Source organism: Lissotriton helveticus, chromosome 12, assembly GCF_964261635.1.
Source record: "Lissotriton helveticus chromosome 12, aLisHel1.1, whole genome shotgun sequence".
Lineage (NCBI taxonomy): Eukaryota > Metazoa > Chordata > Amphibia > Caudata > Salamandridae > Lissotriton > Lissotriton helveticus.
This window is the reverse complement of record NC_136073.1, coordinates 778,274,064-778,293,709: the sequence shown is the minus strand read 5'-3', so window position 1 is coordinate 778,293,709 and position 19,646 is coordinate 778,274,064.

Here is a 19,646-nt window from a genome sequence, read left to right as displayed (position 1 = left end):
GGATGGCCTGGGATGAAGTGTTCTGGGTATTATGGTAAGGGGACGTGCTAAGATGTGTCTTTTCTCACACACCTAAGCGCAATGGTCAGTTACTACTTTGCATTTTATTATTTGTTTAGTGGCTAAACTCGACACCTCCCACTGCCTCCGGCGCTGGAGGCGCGCAAATGTTTGCCCCCACCCAACCCCTTTTGAGAAGGTAATAGGGGCATATTAGTTCGCACATCTGACAAACAGGCATGCCCCTGGTAACGCGGGGGGGGGCATTGACTGCCCCTGTCTCAGGTTAGAACATTTACAGGGTATGAGAGGGCAGGGCTCCCTATTATTGTTCTATGTCCATATGCGGGCTCCGAGCTGGAGAACCGCCCTAATTGCATCGGGGGCTACCTGAACCATCTACAGGTGGAAGGGTCTCTGGTAGTCAACCGGTGAGTACGAGCAGAGCAGGTAGCTCCTGTGGAATAATTGTTTTTTCTCCGTGTAACAACTGATGAGTCTGGGCAATTGGTGGATTTACTGGACAATGATTGGTCGGGTTTCTCGGTTATCAGTGGCAGATTGTGGCCAGTGCTTGCATCCCCTGTGACTATGCTTAGCATGTGAGCTATGGTTCTAGTAACTAGACGCTTCCCTGCACTACTGCCTCAGGCGCTGTAGATTCTCAATGGTTTGCCCCGCCCAACTTCTACGACTATGTAACTGGGATTATCAGTTCTCGTAACTGACTGACAGGCTTGCCTGGTAGGAAGGGGGCAGTTGCCCCAGTCTCATTGTACCGATTTCGTATGGTTACATGAAGGGGGGCGGGGCTTCTAATCGTTGTTTTATGTCTCATTTGCAGGAACCGCACTGGAGAACCGCCCTCTCTCCTGGGGGCCGCTCGAACTGTCTACAGGTAGAAGGGTCTTAGCTCACTGCGGTCGGTGAGCTAGGGTAAGGGACACCCAGGTTCTCACCAGGAGTCATTACGGCCCGATATGTATTACGCCCATTTGTTACAGTCCAGCCCTTTCATGCCCTCTTTGGGAAGGTTACTGACAGTGCCCGGGCATATTCTTACTATGTCAGATTGTGTTTCCATACATTATTCGGGGATGGTTACGTGTTTGCAATACATTTACGCAGCAGCTTACTAATAGTAATGTATTGGGTGACTCTTCCAACTTGCTTTTGGAGGTTCAGTTTTGATCTATTAGACACCTTTTAGTATGGTTTTAAGAGTAAACTTTTGCCCTGGTGGCGCAGCGTGTAGCTTTGCAGGGAGACATACTAGGCTCGGTCACCTATACATTGTGTGTGGCGGTAGTGCGACCTTGGTGTTGGTTTCGCTCTCACAGGTCGAGAAGAATATAAAGAGACTTGGACGGCGTCATTCTGTTATTAGACTGGGTTGGCGTGCTCAGGAGGAGGCGAAGACGGCGCAAGCCGTTTTCACCTGCAGCGCAAGGTGAATCTTCACTCAAGGCATGTTGCATTTGCCCTTCTCGTGTACTACGGTGCCAGGCATTGCAGACCGACTAAGTTTGTGTTTCGCTGCTCCTTCTGAGCTACACAGCCTAATTTCTCACCTGGCACTCTGACTCCCTAAGTAGAGTATCTATGTTAGTGTTTCACCAGACACACTCTAGCTCGGGATTTCTGTCTATAGCAGCCTTTTCCTTGGCCCTATAGAGTGGCTTGTGGATTATTGGGTGTCTTTACTGATTTGGGCCTCTCTCTTCTTCTTCGTTCTATTACTGGCGAGAAAGTGTTATCCAGGTCCTTTTATGTCACCCATAGTGCACTGAATTTTTGGACATGTCACACATAGCAGTTGACACCTTGGCAGCCATGGATGGGGACGGCTATTTCTTTGTTGGCTATGCACGAAAGATTTGTTGCGGCTTAGTTATCTTATACACTATGTAGCATTGACTAAACCATTCATATGGGCTTGTTGTATGGTAGCGCCCCTTTTGGAAGTATAGATAGGGAGACTTTGGAGCAGCGGCCATTTTCCAAGCATTTCTCAGCACTCTGGCCGGAGCACGCTTTGTAGCCCTGCAGATTAGTTGTGCTTGCATTGCCACACATACAACTCATACCTTCTGGCCCACGCCGAGACACCTGCTTAATTGTACCCAGCCTCGCCAGTTTTCTATCCCCTGGCTCAAGGGCACCATGGTGTGGCATTGTCTATTTGCACGGATTTTGGGCCTGCTTTAGCAAACATATTCCCCCTCCTGCCTGATCCCACCTAGACCTCTCTGCCTGGCTCCCTGTGGCTCAGGTGGATACTTTATGGCCTCTATTGGTTTCTATCGTGGATCACATGTTGGCACTCCGTGGCCATGTAGACGCTTGCTTTAGCTGCACTACATGTATACACAGTTGGATAGGCGGCTTGATTTAAGCTTCATAGGGTCCAACATAGGTCAGGCAAAGGAAAACGTTTTGTACTTTGGCAAACTTGAGGACATACCGTTCATAGTGTTATAGGGAGGTTGCCTATGCAAAACTCAATACGGCCTTTTTCGCCTGTTGTAGAGGCTTGCGGCCACGAAGTGAGTTGTCCAACTAATGTATTGGGCACCAGGCACCCTATGAGGCACTTCGTATTTTGATGTATTTTGTATTTTGACGTACTTTGAGGGCCCAGAAGGGGCAGGTAATATCAGGATTTTACTATCTACAGGGAAATAACCCAATGCCACCCTTTTTGTGCACTGAACCATGTAAATGTCACACTTAGCAATTCAACCCGTGGGCCCTGTTAAAGGGTGGCCAGCCGTGATCGGCCATACATGGAAGTATTAGTGGGGTGTCTGCATTTTGTGCAACTAAGCAAATTTGACTATGTCATCAGATGGGCAGATGGAGGTGCAGGCATGCACCACGAGATGGTTCATCTAGATCATCCTAGACAGTCTTTAAGTCCTCCCCTTTTGACAGGTTTGGCAAACGCGACCAACTGTCTTGCTTAGCATGCTTTCGGTCATTGACCACCCTGCGGGTTTACTACAAGTTCATTTCCCCGGGGCTAGGTAGTCAGCTTAGGGGCGAGGGGCTGGCCTCCGTCAGGCCTTATACATAACAAAAGAGGGAGGGAGAGAGAAAGAAAGTGGATTCAGTCTCCCCGTTTATGTTTTACAAACAAAATGGAATCCACTAAGACATGGGTAGTATGCGGTCCCTACTATGGTGGGGAGCACACAGTGTTGTTTAAATACCCCTCACACACCAACAGGCCCCTTGGTGTCATGCTTCATCATCGGGGTCTTCGCACCCCTCTACGGGATGCGGCGTGCTACGACCGACGACTACATGGGAGCACTATTAGTGGACTATGTGTGGATGTGTGTGGGGTAATTAATGTGAGTGGTGAAGAGGTGAGGTTTTAACAAGGATACCTGGCTCGTGGGGTGAAAAATAGACTTTTATTAGGCCCCCGGCTGGTATCATTAAAAGGGGTGCAGTGGGAGGTTGTTAATGTATAATTATGTACATCAAACTCTACTGTGCGTCTACATGGACATGTTTCGGAGTCAAAAACTCCTTCTTCAGGACGGGAACTGCACAAGGTTCCACACATTACTCACAAGAAAATGTTAAAGTGTATTCTAAAAAAAGGGGGGTGAACTATGGGTGTTGTGTACCTAATTCATAGTTCAGTACCGTAGTCTTATTAGCCCATTTGGCGTGTATTTTAGACCTGGAGGGAGAGAAAAGCATGATAAGTATTTTCTCACAAGGTTGTCAAACAGGTAGGAATGACCTAAAGACAGATTAATTCGTAATTAAATGGTTTGCCGATTGCCTCCAGTGATCGTGCACCCTGTGAATAAAGTGAAACAAGTAGGACAAACACATAACAAACATAACACACACATTGTATAACCAGTTGGTTTCATATGATCCTGTGAGGATAAAGATGGCATAGAAAAAGTCTTACTTAAAGTTTGATCACAAAATTCTCCATGAGCCTTATGCGTGTTGTTGGGGGTTCTCACACTATGTTCAGTGATCTAAAAAACGAGGACAGATGGTTCCGGATCTTTCACTTACATCGTCATCCTGAAGTAATTCCTCTAACGTGGATGTTTGGCTACTCACGAGTATTGTAGGATGCGATGTGCCCTCTTCCCCTCAACGCAGCTCCGAAGGTAGTGCCGGTCTGGGGGGAAAGGTCAGCCCTTTATACTGCCGTTAGCTGGCTTAATTGTTGGTTAATCGGAATCGGATACGCGCCCAAACATGGGCCGATCACCATTCCTTTTGCCGGTGTTGTGCGAGGGACCAGGGTGCTGGCTTCGCGCATGTGTATTAGTTGTGGTTTTAGCCGCGCATGGTGGGAAACAGACACTGATCCCACGCGCATGCACGAAGGACAGGATTCGTTTGTAACTTGAATCGGGAGGGCGCAACAGTGTGACATTTCGGGAGGGTACCTTCTCCATGTGCTATGTTTTCAAAACAGAACAAGTTTAACATGTTGACCCAGAGTTATACGTTTTGATGATAGTCATGCAAATAAGATTGTAAATAAGGGGCTTGTGCATAGAGGATTGCAGACCCACGCATGTGGTTACAATACAGGTTATTCCTACAGCTATGAAGAAGATCATAAAAGGTGATTGATGTCTTACTTAGGGGGATTTATCTTAGTTGGCTCCATGGTATCGCATCGTTAAGGCCATCACTATGTGTGCCCAAACGGAAGACCCATCTTTGTCCCTTTTCAAAGAGGCCAGCTTCCGAGGGTAACTGTTCAATGATAGTCCAGTGCAGGTCATTGACACAGTGTTGTTTTTCCAGATAGTGTGCGGCCATCTTAGTGGTTGACTTCTTACATCTGACATTACTTTTGTGTTCGTTCATCCTCGTCTTGACCGTCCTAGTCGTCATACCCACATATTCCAAATTGCAAGGACACGGGATTAGGTATATTACGTTCTTACTGTTGCAATTTGTGAATTTGCGTTGTTCCCACTGGCTCCCATTTCTGAAGGAGAGGTTTTGGCTCTTTTTTGTAAGGTGGCAACTGCTGCAGTTGCCACAGGGATGATGTCCCTTTATCCCTTGTAGTCTGGGCTGTAGATTAGTTGCAGTTTGTGGTCTTGTGTGCACTAGAATGCCTTTTAGATTTTTGCCTCTCCTATGGGCAAAAAGGGGTTTTTCTAGGTCGAGAGCTGCACTAGTGAGTATCCTCCAATGTTTATTAATCATTTTTGACACTTCGTTAGAGTGTGTGCTGTACGTGGTGACACATACGGGTCTCACTTGGGTATTGTCTTCTAGGAGAGCCTCGCGGTTATTGTTCCATGCCCTCTTCATTGCTGAGTTTATTACCCTGTCAGGGTATTTTCTCTGTCTCAATTTTTCTTTAAGGTCTTGGGCTTGTGCTTTGTTTTTGTCTATGTCACTACAATTGCGGCGTAGACGCAGGAACTGCCCGTATGGCAGATTCTCTCGGAGATGACGTGGGTGAAAGCTATCAAAACGAAGCAGGCAATTTCTTGCCGTTGGTTTGAAGTGTGTCTCCGTTTTTAGGAGACCAGAGTCATGGTAGATATTGAGGTCCAGAAAAATCATGGAATCATTCGACATGGAATGGGTGAATTTTTGGTAGGCATTCTGATTGTTAAGCCACGTAACAAAATTTGTGACAGACTGGCTGTCTCCATTCCAGATGACAAAAACGTCATCTATATACCGTTTCCAAGTATGGATCTTGTTCCTGAAAGGGTTGTTTTGATGGAGGATCTTGGTACTTTCTAAGTGGTGGACATATAATCCTGCCAGACTCGGAGCGAAAGTGCTGCCCATACTGGTCCCGTGGCATTGTAGGTACAGGGTGTCCTCGTATTGAAAAAAGTTTTTAGTTAATGCAGTGGAAATACACTCCATAACTACCCCTCATGGGGTCTGGTATTGCCACGTGTTAGAATATAGTACTTTCTCTATGATGAGGAGGGTCTCATCGTGGGGCAGGCTGGTGTAAAGACTCTCCACATCTAAACATAGTAGCATCTGGGAGTCTGGGTCAAAAGGATGGTCTCCCAGTAACTGAAGGACAGCTTTAGTATCCTTCAAGTAGGTGTCTGTTGCTTGGACCAGAGGTCTCAAAAATGCATCGGCAAATTTTGACAGCGGTTCCAAGATTGACATTATACCAGACACTATAGGTCTGCCCGGTGGATTTGTTAGGCTCTTATGCACTTTGGGAATGCTATAGAAGTATGGTGTTTGTGGGTTCTTTTGTGTCAGGAACTCAGCTTCTTTTTTAGTGAGCCAGTCATGTGTTACAGCCTCTTCTACCATTGCTCCTATAGTGATGTGTAAGGGTTCTGTGGGATCACTGGTTAGGATTTGGTAGTTCCTTCTGTCAGACAGAAGTCTTCTGCATTCTTGGTCGTATGCGGCTGTGGTTTGGATCACCACTGCTCCACCTTTGTCTGCCGGTTTTATTGTTAGCTCCTTTTTTTTTTTTTTTGCAGAGTTTTATATAGCGCGAACTAGACCCCAACCGAATCAGGTATCAGAGCGCTTTACATAGCACCAGTTACGTTACATGAGAACACACTTTCATTTTTTTTTTTTTTTTTTTTTTTAGGCACGGGGAGATTAAGTGATTTGCCCAGAATCACAGGAGGTTTCTGGCGTCGTTACCGAGACTCGAACCCAGATCCCCAGGTCCGAGGTTGAGCGCCTTGTTTTGAGAAAGTTCTTTTATTGACTCATTCTCCTTCCTGCTCATGTTCTGGAATCTGTTGTGGTCGGTGGTGTTTAACTTGCTGAGTTCCACCATGAGGGCTTTTTCAAATGCCAAGACTTCAACTGGAAGTACATTATCTGGAGGGGTGAATGTTGATTTAGGTTTTAGGCCTGTGTCTGATCTGTCAGGGGTGGTTTCGCGATTACTGAAGTATGCTTTTAGTTTTATACTTCCTATGAAATCTTGTACCTCTGTGTGTAATCGGAAAGTATCCAATTTGTTCGTTGGTACATACCCCAGACCTTTGTTCAGTACCTGGTTCTGTAGTTCTGTGATTGGCCATGGTGTGATGTTGATCACTAGGTTCCCCTCTTGCTCGTGGAGGCTTGGTTCGCCAACGCCCCCGTCATGCTCCTGGTGTGTACCCTCGGGTGTATATCGTCTTCCTGTTGCCAGGTTACATTGTTCCCTTTCTTGTTCCTGCCTCGACGGGGTCCTGGGCCCCATCCTAAAAAAGGCTGCTGATTCTGTACTCCTCCTGAGAGGTCAGGTGCCCACTGTGGATATAGCGGCCCCATTGGTGGAGGGCCGTACTGGTATTGTGGGTATTGGGGTGGGCCTTGGAAAGGGTTGTATTGGGGGGGACCTTGATAACCCCTCCATCCCCTTTGACGTGGATGTTGGGATCTTTGTTGTCTGTATCCACCCCTTTGATATCTCTTCTGCTGGTAGTTACCTGAGTTGGAACTAGACGAGCTGCCATCTGAGCCTATGCTGTCAGTGTCACTTGTGTAGGTTTTTGCCACATAGTCAGCTTTGGTGTATGGGTAGGCCCATTCGGCCGTGAAAGGTCTTGCCAGGTCAGGGGTAGCCTATCTTTAGCTAGATCCTGTGATGGTGATAGTGTGCGACACTCAGTCTGGTGGTTCTGGGCCAGTTTTCCCTCGCCAGGTGCTGCGGGGGGTGCTGCGGGGGGCAGCGGGCGCTGGGTGCCTTTTGAGGATCAGGCATGGGTTTTCCGGACTGAGGTGCGTGTCTCCGTATTTCACGTTCAGACGGGTTCCAGCGGATGCTCCTTGTCCACCAGATAGGGAACCTTGTCGACACACTATCTTTCTAGACTACACCTTCTTGGTGTATATATCAGGGTCTCAAGCGGCTAACTGGGTCCAGGCATCTGTGACCAGTCCCTGGTTGGCAAGCAGTGTAGGTTGACACTTTTTACGAATTTTGCGCTGGCCATCACGGCATGCTATGCACCTGATAGATTGACCACAATTTTACTCACGGTGGGGTTTCTGCCACCAGTGAGGGTCAGGTAAATTTCAGTGGTCTTACATGTCTCTATCTCTGTAGGCAAGGCGCTCGTCTAGGGAGGCGCTGGAGCCAATGCGCAGGAAGTCCTGCGCTGCGTATATTTTAAAGGACAAGAGGAGACAGGATGTCGTTAGACCTGGGAGACCTTACGCCATGCGCAAGGGGTTTTTGTAGGATATCTTGGCACTCCTGCCCGATCTAAACTTTACTGGTTGAGGCTGGTTAGGGGAGAGGACCTAGAAACTACGATCTAGGAATAGTAAGAGGAATGCCGGCCTTGGTGGGGGGCCCTGGCTGCGACGGTCGCCACACCCAGGGCAGTGGCGGAGTTACAGGGCAATCCAGAGGCGGACAGGTACCCGGGAGTACCCTCTTCAGGAGCACAAAGGATGCTGAGGCCTAATATCCCCAGGAAGTCTGTGCGGTGGACTCTGGGGGTGCGACAGCGCCCCGCTATCCTATGGGCGGTTGGAAACCTGTACAACCGGGGGTCGCTTGAACCCACCGCCCCTCGTAGGGGGGGGGGCGTGAGCAAGAGGGTGGACCAATGGTTCACCGGAATTGGGAGGGGCTATCTCCTGACCACAACCGCTAAGCAACGATTGGCTATGGCCACGTTGCAAATTGGCCCATCAGGTGGTAGGTCGCAAGGGGCGGTTTGCCTTTGGATCGTCTGTAAGATAACCCACCTTGTTGGCATGTGTATATGCTAATAAACCTGCAGCTACTTTTCTCCAACACAAAGTTGTCTTGTCTGCTTATTTCTGCGACTTGCATGTTGCTGTGAGCGGGCTGGTGAGTGGGCCGATATTGGCACTAAGCAGGCCGACCGACACGTCCCCGCAGGGGACACTAGTAAGAAGGCGGCCCCCATAGTGCCACAAGATGGCACACGGGGCAGCCCAGCGCTAAGAGATCTCGCGGGTCCCGAGCGTCACTTCTGGCCTGGTGTGGGCGGGGGAGAGTATATATTGCTCCCCCGCCCACCTAGCGGCCTCTTTGTCCGCCGCCCCTCACCCTGACGCCGTTTCCCGCCCTACCGCATACCCGACGTTTTCAGGGTGGGAGGGGAAATGTCTTCTAATGTTTTCTCATTTGTGTTGCAGGCGGAGTTACAGGGCGATCCAGAGGCGGAAAGGTACCCAGGAGTACCCTCTTCAGGAGCACAAAGGATGCTGAGGCCTAATATCCCCAGGAAGTCTGTGCGGTGGACCCTGGGGGTGCGACAGCGCCCCGCTATCCTATGGGCGGTTGGAAACCTGTACAACCGGGGGTCGCTTGAACCCACCGCCCCTCGTAGGGGGGGGGGCGTGAGCAAGAGGGTGGACCAATGGTTCACCGGAATTGGGAGGGGCTATCTCCTCACCACAACCGCTAAGCAACGATTGGCTATGGCCACGTTGCAAATTGGCCCATCAGGTGGTAGGTCGCAAGGGGCGGTTTGCCTTTGGATCGTCTGTAAGATAACCCACCTTGTTGGCATGTGTATATGCTAATAAACCTGCAGCTACTTTTCTCCAACACAAAGTTGTCTTGTCTGCTTATTTCTGCGACTTGCATGTTGCTGTGAGCGGGCTGGTGAGTGGGCCGATATTGGCACTAAGCAGGCCGACCGACACGTCCCCGCAGGGGACACTAGTAAGAAGGCGGCCCCCATAGTGCCACAAGATGGCACACGGGGCAGCCCAGCGCTAAGAGATCTCGCGGGTCCCGAGCGTCACTTCTGGCCTGGTGTGGGCGGGGGAGAGTATATATTGCTCCCCCGCCCACCTAGCGGCCTCTTTGTCCGCCGCCCCTCACCCTGACGCCGTTTCCCGCCCTACCGCATACCCGACGTTTTCAGGGTGGGAGGGGAAATGTCTTCTAATGTTTTCTCATTTGTGTTGCAGGCGGAGTTACAGGGCGATCCAGAGGCGGAAAGGTACCCAGGAGTACCCTCTTCAGGAGCACAAAGGATGCTGAGGCCTAATATCCCCAGGAAGTCTGTGCGGTGGACCCTGGGGGTGCGACAGCGCTCCGCTATCCTACGGGCGGTTGGAAACCTGTACAACCGGGGGTCGCTTGAACACTCCGCCCCTCGTAGGGGGGGCATGAGCAAGAGGGTGGACCAATGGTTCACCGGAATTGGGAGGGGCTATCTCCTCACCACAACCGCTAAGCAACGATTGGCTATGGCCACGTTGCAAATTGGCCCATCAGGTGGTAGGTCGCGAGGGGCGGCTTGCCTTTGGATCGTCTGTAAGATAACCCACCTTGTTGGCATGTGTATATGCTAATAAACCTGCAGCTACTTTTCTCCAACACAAAGTTGTCTTGTCTGCTTATTTCTGCGACTTGCATGTTGCTGTGAGCGGGCTGGTGAGTGGCCCGATATTGGCACTAAGCAATGGTTCCTTTCCCATGAGGACTCTCTCCCTCTCCTACTGCACCTCTATTTGAGTCTTCCTCTGGACCATCCTCTGCAGCGCCCCGCTTTTCACACCCACTGCCCACCACTAGTGCCCTTCATTATTTATCCGGGCCTTTCCTCAGACCTCTCGCATACCCTCCACTTGGCCAGTCTTGGGAGGTCTCCCTCAGAGTATATCCCTGATCGACCTCCTAATCGATGTCCCTTATTCAGTATGCCTGCGTGGACCTTCCTCTAGGGCCTGCTCTGTTCTATCCCCTACCATAAATTCACGTGGGCCTTCTTTGGGGTCTTCCTCCTCTCCAGCTGTTCAGGCATGGTGGGCTCCATCCGGGGCACAGGGAGGGGGTCAGAGCTTCGGGGAGAGAGCACTGTGGGCAGAGGGACTGGGACTACACTTCGTGCCCAGCCTCCAACCCGAGTGCAGGAACTCACCACCCACTCAACTGTGCTGCTTTGCGCCCACCCCTTCCGTGCACAAGGTTATGGCACAGGGACAGGTGCACAAGTCACTAAGCTTTCCTGAGCAGGTCTGCTTCACAGGGTCTAAAGCCAATCTGTTCGTGGCTGGACCCTGCCAGGGATAGGGGACAGCCATTCATTATGTAAATTAGTCTCATTTAGAAATGTGAATGTGTGTGGCTCTGGACAGTTTTAAAAGTTGCAATGCCCAGGCTGGGATGGGGAGGCGTGCGGTTTGTGCTAATCAAAAACCTTTGCAAAAGGTTGGCACGTGTGAGCCGGACTTTACTGTTGTAATGTAGGAGGTAACTTGGCTGCTCCAAATAACACTGGTATAATAACACTGAATTTGCAGGGTTGAACGTTTTTCTTATGAGCCTGTTGTGAATGTGGGGGTTCGACAAATACCAAGGAAGCTTTCTTTTAATGCCATTAAATGCCTGTTTCTGCCCCTATACTTCCTGCCTCTTTATCCTCTTGCTCTTGAAGGTTCTTCCTCCCTTGTTATCATCTTTACTATCTTTCTCTTCCTCCTTTCCATTTTCTGCCTTTCTCTCTCATGTTCAGGGACAAAGTCGGATGAAAAAAATCAGAGGAGCTTGAACTGGAGGAAAAGGAAAAGGAGAAACATAGGGAAGTAGGGTTTCATAGCTGGGATTTAGCAGCACCCATTGAATTCTAGCATATCTGGATGTGCCTGGAAAAAAGTGTAATATAGTCTGTCTGCTGTTGTGAAGTGATCCTCTGTCTGTCCACGTCAGGGATCGCACCATATAAAACTGCAAAAAATAAAATGTGGATTCCTCTTCTCACACTTTCGCTAATCTTATGCCCCCATGGATTAAAGGTAAAGTGTTAACCTTTGATGACAGAAATAAATACACATCTAATTATAATTGGTGAATTGCAGAGTGTGAAAGTGGAGATTCTGGGGTCAATCCTGGCTTTCATGCTTTGCCAAATGGTGTAATAGTCAAATACTTGATTTCAGGATGTGCGCTGTCAAAACCTCCCTTGTTTTTGACTATTTTGCTCCATCAGTCCTTATCTAGACCACATTATGGGGTACATATCACTGGAGCCAAAGGTGGAAGTGAGTGGAGTCTGGAAAGTGGGTGATGGCCTCCTATGAAAACATTTGAGCACTTGCACTTCTTTTTTTTTACAAATTAAGCGCTGGTCAACATAAATGGAGTACAAAAATATCGACATATTGAACATCTAGGGTAAGTATTTACCTTTTCTGTACTGTAATATTGACATTTAAACTTATTTAATAAAACTTTGTGGTATTTTATAATGTTTTAATGTGTTTCATGATGTGTTTAACTTAGTTATTTAAAACATTTTAAGTGATCGAATTTTATATCTATGTTATGCTTTTCATGTTGTGGGGTTTATAAAAGTATTGGGCGGAGAGTGTTAAATATGTATAGTTATGGATATTATATTTGCTTTTAACATTTACGAAAACCATTTTATTTTTTATTTCCTTTAAATGTTTAATTGTTTTCTTATTCCTTTCGTTTTTTTGTTTAACGTGTTGTGTGTTATGTGAGGGTGACAGTGGCCTATAAAGGTGCTAGCACATACACAGTTTTAAGGAAATCAATTACAACATATAAACAGTAAAGTGTGCTCAATGGAACAGATAACACTATGGCACCCCAATAGTGTAAAGTATACGAGAGAATTCCCTGATATACAATGAATATGTAATGAATGTCCAGAGCACCACCAATTAAATTGTAATACGGTATATCAGGGGAATGGTTGGGTAGCATTTTTTGACGATATCTCAACGGTTTAAAAAGTATTATTTTTAAATATATTATTTAAACCTGTTCTTATGTCAGACCACCATTTAAAAGCAGACAGAAAAGGGACATCGTAATCCCTACAGCAGTACCTCCGCAGACAACACCCCCATTGTAGGGATTATGGTTGGATTGACGCTCCGGCGGGCTCCTTGAGCCTGTCGAGGCGCCTGCTGGTCACTCCGACCACTGCGCTCCGACCGACCCTATCATTATGCGGCGGACGGACCTCCATACTGGATGGTGGGTGGACCACCACCTACGACCTGTCAGTGGCAGTCCACCTGACATCCTAATCAGGCCCATAGGGTCAAATCCATGAAAATATCAATGCTAAGTAAGTAAATGTTTTTATCGTTTTCAGTTATTTAAAGCCATTACAATATATAAAGAGAAATTTAAAAACAGCTGAAAAAAAGTATGACATTGAGAATGAACACTTCAAAGTATATACAATTGTAAATGATCACTTCAAAACATACACTTGATCATTACTTTGCGTCATCACCTAGAGTCAACTGCTTCTACATTCATAAAGTTACATTTTCCGAGACATGTGCAAGATGAAGAGCATTGTTTTTGTGACTTATCCAATCAACATTAAAATAACAATATGAGAAGCAGGATAAATTTCATTACAAGACCGGAGGCTACATTATGCATAAACCTTTAATGCAGACCCCAAGCAGCCGCATCACAATACAAAGGTTTCAGTTAGAACACAGGCAACAGCAAAGTGCAATGAACCAACAAGAGACAGCCTCTTTTAAATGCGGCTCCTGAGCAGATAAGTTGATCTTTTATCTCTCTTCACTTGAATGTATTTATTGTGTTATTTAAACTTTTTTTCTACAGGGTGTGCTATAGGTGTGGTTCAACCCCCCTCCCCCCGCGCAACACCCCCTCCCTCACTGATCTCCAATTTACGGAGATTTATCCCTTTATGTCCCTTTATTCTCTCTTGTCACAAAGGGTGCCAGGATCGTCTCCTTGACATCCTTGGTCCCCTCACTAGAATCCTTGATTCTGCCGAAGAGAGCCATATGGAGGGCACTCACCTTGATACAGAGATGATAAGAGGATGGAGCCAAAGAGCGATTATCCTTTTGGGGAACGCCAATGCTAGTATCAACGCCGAGAGGCGTAGAGTGGTCCTTACTCGCATAAACCCCAAACTCAGCAATCTCGCTGATAAGGAACCCCAAAAGGGCCTCCTGTTTGGCAAAGACCTAATAAAGTCATTAGGAAAATATGTTTCGACATTTACTGCCCTCGACAGAGTGCAACAAAACATGCGCAAGGTGTTCAATACCGTAAACGACCTTTTTGGGAGGGCCGGAAGACGAGGCCAACCTTCCGGACGATTCTCCCAGAGGGCCAATTATAGAGGACGCGGAACTGGCAGAGGCTACCAACAATACACAAACCCGCAGTTCTACCCTCAAAGGGGTAGGGGACAAAGTAGCAGGGGATTCAGATCGCGTGGATCAAACAATCCGAGCAATCCCTCAGGTGAGTGTTCCCCTTCTACCTCCCTGTTCTTCCCCCTTAAAAGTGGGCGGCAGGCTAAAATACTTCCTAAAAAATTGGGAATCCATTACTCAAGACAGTTGGGTACTAAACACTGTGAAAGGCTTCACAATAGACTTCGATCACAAACCTATCCAGAACTCTCTCCCAAAGGGTATTCCCCTGTCCCCGGAACAACAGGGTATAATAGAAGAGGAAATCTCTTCTATGATTCAAAAGAGCGCAATTGTAGAGGTGACTATGGAGCTCCTAGGATTCGTGAGCAACCTTTTTTGGGTCGAAAAGAAAGACAAGGGTTGGAGGCCGGCCATAAACCTTCGGCCGCTCAACAGATTCATTACTTACAGACACTTCAAAATGGAAGGAATTCACCTTCTCAGGGACCTGCTCCTAGAAGGAGACTGGCTGGTCTAACTAGACCTCAAGGACGCTTATTTTACCATTCCCATGGCAAAGGTTCTTCAACGCTTCCTCCAGTTTCTCTGGAAGGGTCGCTTGTACCAGTTTCAGGCACTTCCTTTTGGTCTCTCTTCCGCACCCCGGTGCTTCACCAAGGTCATGCGAGCCGTTGTCTCTTACCTAAGGTCAAGGGGCATTCGTCTGATCATCTATCTGGACGATATTCTCATTATGGCGCAAGACAAATCTCATTTAATCCGAGACCTGGACTATACAATGAAACTCATAGAGAGCCTGGGTTGCATCATAAACAAGGAGAAATCTTGCCTAATCCCCTCAAAATCCATAGAATTTCTAGGCTTCATGGTCGACACAACCCGTTGTCTGCTCCTTCTTCCTTCGAAGAAAATCTCGAAAATAAAGAAGCAAATAAAACACGCTCTAAGCCGACAGAGCCTCTCCCTCAGGGACTTGTCCAGGCTCCTAGGTCTCCTTTCGTCTTCAATACAGGCCATATTTCCAGGGCCTCTCAACTATCGAGCTCTTCAGAGGAACAAAGCGAGAGCTTTGAGGTCCGGACTCTGGTACGGGGATCATATTTCTCTGGACCCAGACTCACGTTCAGAGTTGGTTTGGTGGCTGAACAACCTGGAAGCATGGAATGGGAAAGCCATTTTTGGCTCATCCCCGGAATTCGTGCTGGAATCAGATGCCAGCCTGCACGACTGGGGTGCCTGTCTCCTGGGTCAGAACACTGGAGGACTTTGGTCTCTGGAAGAATTTCTCCACCACATAAACTACCTGGAATTAAACGCCAGACTATATGCCCTCATGAGCTTCAGAAATTCCCTTCAAGGGAGGTCTGTCCTTTTAAAGATGGACAACATGTCGGCGGTAGCTTTCATCAACCGCCTTGGAGGCACCAGATCTGCAGACCTCTCGGATCTGGCAAGGAAACTCTGGATGTTTTGCTTGGAGCACAAGATTGCTCTGAAAGCGGAATATCTTCCGGGGGCAGCAAACTCCTCCGCTGACTGGAACTCGAGATTCCTTGTAGATTTCAGCGATTGGAAGCTGAATCCTTCTGTCTTCAGGACCCTGAACCAGATCTGGGGTCCTCTGGAAGTGGATCTCTTTACGAGCAGACTCACCTCCCAACTCCGGAATTATTTCAGCTGGATGCCCGACCAGGGTGCTCTGGCGTTCATCTCCTTCCTTCAGCCCTGGAGGGATATCCGAGGATATGCCTTCCCCCCTTTCGCAATGATTCAGAGAGTGCTTCAGAAGGTGAGATGAGATCAGTGTCTCCTCCTTTTGCTAACTCCCTTCTGGCCCTCCCAGGCGTGGTTTCCCACAGTTCTGGAGTTGACTTGCAGTATCCCCTTCTTGATCCCTTCACTAGAAGATCTTCTCACAGATTCGGACGAACGGATACATCCTTTAATCCTTGACTGGAGTTTATCCCTTCTTGCCTGGAGGGTGTCAGGAGATCTAACAAAATCTCGGCCCTTTCAGAAACAGCTTCAATCCTCCTCCGGGAGTCTTGGGCACCAGGCACCCATTACAGATAAAACAGAATCTGGAAGCTTTAGATATGTTGGTGCATGGAAAGGGACCTGGCTCCCTTGGAGGCCCCTATTGTTGATGTGACCAATTTCCTGGTTGAACAATTTGAGAGGGGACTTAGTTACAGGTCCATCAACTGCTTTAGATCTGCGATTTCTGCAGGCCATACTCTTGTTAATGGAAAGACCATTGGGAAGAATGTCATAATTTGTAGGGTTATGAAGAGTATCCGTCTTAAAAGACCTCCTAAAGCCAAGTATGGTACACTTTGGGATGTTAATTTGATTCTTCGTCTTTTTAATAATTGGCCTTCTAATTCTCTACTCAACAGGAAGAATCTTTCTATTAAGCTGACTACTCTCTTATGCCTAGTTTCTTGCAGAAGGTCTTCAGATATCCGAGCTCTTGATATTACCTATCGTTCTTACAATGTATTTGGTGTCAAATCCATAGGAGGACTAAGACCATGTCTGACTCCATATTTTATCCGCGCTTTGACCTTCATCCCAAACTCTGCGTTGTTGAGTGCATGAGGGAATATGATCTTAGAATGTCTGGACTCCGTCCTGTTGGTGTTAATCAATTGCTTATCTCCTTCGTTAAGCCACATAAGGGAATTAGCTCCTCTTCTATCGCTAGATGGATTAAGTCCGCGATGAGCCTAGCTGAGGTTGACTTGAGTAAATTTCAGGCTCATTCCCTTAGGGGTGCAATGGCTAGCAAATCACTTTGGTCCGGAGGTAAGTTGGACGACATCTTGAAAGCTGCCGATTGGTCCAATGCCAGTACCTTCGCTCGTCATTATTGTAAACCCATCTAACACATGTCTGATGCTGTTTTAGGAAGCTACCAAAATGCATAATGTAGCCTCCGGTCTTGTAATGAAATTGCAATTCTCATATTAACATGACTAGAGAATCTGGATTTCATTAAAGACTCGCAGGCTGACATTGAGTTGAGTTGAGTTGAGTTGGGATTTATAAAGCGCGTAGCTACCCTAGGGCATCCCAGCGCTGACATGACCTTAAATCCAGAGAGGAAGAAGGGAAGGGGGATTGAAGGTTTAAGGGAAGAGCCAGGTTTTTAATTGTCTCCGAAAGGTAAGGAGGTTATGCTCTCTCCTCAAATCAAGTGGGAGGGAGTTCCACAATTTTGGGGCGTTGTATGAGAACAAGCGGCCGCCTGATCTGGCCTTTCTTATTCTTGGAACGCTGGCAAGGGCGAGAGAGTCGGATCTTAATTGTTTGTTGGACTGATGAGGTTTCATCAGGGGTCTCAGAGTTGGGGGGCCTTTGTCGTGCATTATTCTGTGGGAGATGCACAGGGTCTTGAAGGTAATTCGTTCTTTCACTGGGAGCCAGTGAAGGCTTCTGAGAGCTGGTTTCGCCGAGCATCTCGCTTTAGTTCCAGTTAGGATTCTGGCAGCTGCGTTCTGGGCGCACTGCAGTCTGTGAACCACTGATGCCGGAGCCCCCAGATACAGGACGTTGCCGTAGTCCAGTCTGGAGTTCACCAGCCCCTGCATCAGTAGTTTTCTTGATTGAGAGGGGATCAGGTGGAGGATCTTTCAGGACATACGGATGAGGCCAAAACAGGTGCCTGCAGTTTTTCCCTCCCTCCCAGCTCTGGTGGCATTCCAATGGGTATTGTTATCTTGTATAATTTATTGTAATGCTTTACAGTCTTTGTATTATCTTTACAATCCTTAGTGTACTTTTGGATTCATATTTTATGACATGTTTGGATTTATATTTATTGGGTTTTTGGACTAATTTCCTTATCTTTTTCAGATAATCCCTGAACTTGACAGTGCTTGCAACTTCTCATTCATCAGTGCGTCCTGCGTGGATCTCTTCCTTTCCTGCCTTCTCCACTCAAGTTACGAAGTTTGGTTTCTTGGACGTCTCAAACCTTTTATGAACTTTATCTTCTTCTTTGTCCTCATTTAAAAGAGGCTGTCTCTTGTTGGTTCATGGCACTTTGCTGTTGCCTGTATTCCTTATTGAAACCTTTGTATTGTGATGCGGCTGCTTGGGGTCTGCATTAAAGGTTTATGCATAATGTCAGCCTCGGAGTCTTTAATGAAATCCAGATTCTCTAGTCATGTTAATATGAGAATAGCAAGTTCATTGTACATTAACCACTTGGAAACTATTTAAAAATTCCTAAAACAACAAAAAAGAGGCAATTTGTCAAATGACATCATGCAGTCATTGGTGCATTGATTTGGGGATTTCATAAACATTTGCCATTTGTAATTTGTTTGTAGGTGAAGCTAAGATCACACCAGGCCTGTAGAAAAAGTGGTAAAATGTATTGTACATTAACAGTGATCACAAGTGTTTAGATAAGATTTTTCCAATCAAGCTCATAAAGTGCATAATATGGGATCAAGGAGCCTATAAATCGAGGCGCACACTGGACATGGCCAAATATCTGTTGCTTTGAGGGTCCACAGAGCTCACATTCATTATCATATAGCCTTCCCTGAATGCTTCACGTACCTGACCAAGAGCTGGGCATTTAATCCTCTAAGGCATGTGAATATGGCTGTTTTACATTGGGTTATGCCTAAGTGACGAAATATTGGTTTAAGCCAATAGCACCTTAAGCTCTTTAAATCAGGGCAAAGACCCACAACATGTCATTCTGATTCTTGGTTGTAATTACATAATCTAAAGATGTAATAAGAAGAACCTTTTAAATTTCTAAACTTGTATGCCTTTAAAGGTAATTAATTCATATCTCAGTCCCATGAGTTCTCTTCTCTGTGTAAAGTTCGAAGGGCCGGATGGGCACATGCCTTTCCCTAGATCTTGGTGTAGGTCTGCACATGCTTTTTTTGCTAACTCATGGTGATCTTGTTCACCCAGAGTTATTTTTGACAAGGATTTTAGTACCTAATTTGGGCAGCAGATATTGTCCAAAAAGGCTCTGTGTGTGCCCAAAAATTCAACTGAGTCCATCACGTAGGCCCCCATTGGAGCTTCTGGTCCTGAATACTTAACTTTATCAAAACTTTAAGAGATCCTTTGGGGGCCACCTTGAGTTCCCAGAAATCCAGCGTTAAGCATAGTTGATTGTTTAGAGAGGCAGAAATCCAGAGGTATTTTGGAAGAAGGGGTGGTGACTGGTCGCTGCATTAGGGGTCTGTAGCATCAAGTTTGGGCTTTATCAAGTCATGTGGCAAGATGATCTTTGAATAGCAGTGAGCCATAAGACAAGATTGGTATGTACTGACATTGATTGCTCTACAAATGCCAGTAAGGTCTGGGCCATGCTTCTTTAACCTTTTTTGGAGGCTCATGATCATAGCTAGGGAGGATTCTTTTAGGGTTGGCAGCTGTGCCTGAAGCAAATCGCGCTGATCAAAATTGATTTCGAAAATACTTTATGCTTGATACTTGCTGTAGTCTTGCTTGATCCATAACAAATTTGGCTTTGTTGA